The following is a 1,436-nucleotide window of genomic DNA, read 5'->3' as shown; positions in this document are numbered from 1 at the left end:
ATTGAGAAGCAGAGCCAGAAGTTAGGACTCAACTCCCTGCAGCCACTCAAGTGAGTATATCAGTTCAACAACCACAACCATCTCCCCAAACCCAGCAACAGCTATCTACCTTGGCCCATTAGGGATTGCATATATGCCAAGAGGTCTCTCTCAATGTATTATATTGAGAGGTTACTTTAATCCCTTTTTGGTGATTATTCTTCACTGGTAGTGAATAGGTTATGTATGACCTTAATGACCCTTGTGCAGAAACAACTGTAATGTGAGTGTCTCCTGGAATTCTTTATTTAATTGAGTGGAAGTGCTAAATTCATAGTGGTCATATAGAACCTGGGGAAAGAGAGGCATTCAGGTTTGATCCAAGGGGAGGACAGATTCAATTCCTTGAATCAAGAGCCCTCTGCTCTGCATCAAGGGGAGCAGTGAACCCATATGAGTCATACAGCACCTGGAGATATGAGAGGCATTCAGGTTCAATTGAAGGGATAGAAGTATCCTTGGAAGATTAAATCACCACCACCAGATGTATTATTATTATTATAATAAAAAAGAAGTGCTAAGCCACAAGGGCTATACAGCACCACCAGATGTAGGCCAAATGAAATGTCAACCTTGCCTGATGGATAATTGTCACACCTTGTGTCACTATGTGCTGGAATGCAATAAAATTTAAAAATTCAGAGACAACTCACTCAGAAATGTTCAAGAAATGTCAAAGTTTTTTTTATCCAGTGGTATATTACAATCCATTCTAGAAAAATACCATCTTTTGCTCACTGTCAATAAAGCATTACCACTGTGTATGTGTGTTCTAATTGAAGTCTGCATAAATAACTCATTATGATTGCGACTGGATATAAACGACTTGTTAAAAAAAAAAAAAAAAAAAATAGTTCATTACCATTGTAACTTGTTCAGCTATCAAAACCTTGCAGCTCAGTCCCTGGACCCATTATGTAATTTTTTGACTACCACCCACAGGATGGGTATAGAGTGCATGATAAAGATGTTAAACTAAACTTCCTAGGTGCTTTATGGTCCAGATGGGTTTAGTGGTTCCCCATGCATGATAGTGGCTATCTTTGTACTTACCAAATCAAAACTGTAATTACACATTGTAAACTATGCAAAGAAATAAAAATCCTTATTCCCTCAAAGGCTCCTTGATGCCAGTGAGTTCTTGATCCAAGGAATTGAACCTAACTTTCCCTAATTTGGACCAAAGCCAAATGCCTCCCATTTCCCCAAGTGCTGCATGACCCCTGCAGGTTCACTGATACGTACCCTGTGTCACCCTCAACCTTCCTCATGAATGTAATAACTTTCCTATATGCTTGAATGAGAAGATATATTTTTGTGGCAATTTTTGTTGAACTTACAGTTTAAGAAATGTAGCAATGTGTGTAATTTTTTTAAGGAAAGAATTACTCAATCCG

The sequence above is a fragment of the Cherax quadricarinatus genome, chromosome 22 (genome assembly GCF_038502225.1).
Source record: "Cherax quadricarinatus isolate ZL_2023a chromosome 22, ASM3850222v1, whole genome shotgun sequence".
Taxonomy (NCBI): Eukaryota; Metazoa; Arthropoda; class Malacostraca; order Decapoda; family Parastacidae; genus Cherax; species Cherax quadricarinatus.
The sequence above is the reverse complement of the archived record's forward strand: the minus strand, read 5'-3'. Positions refer to the sequence as shown.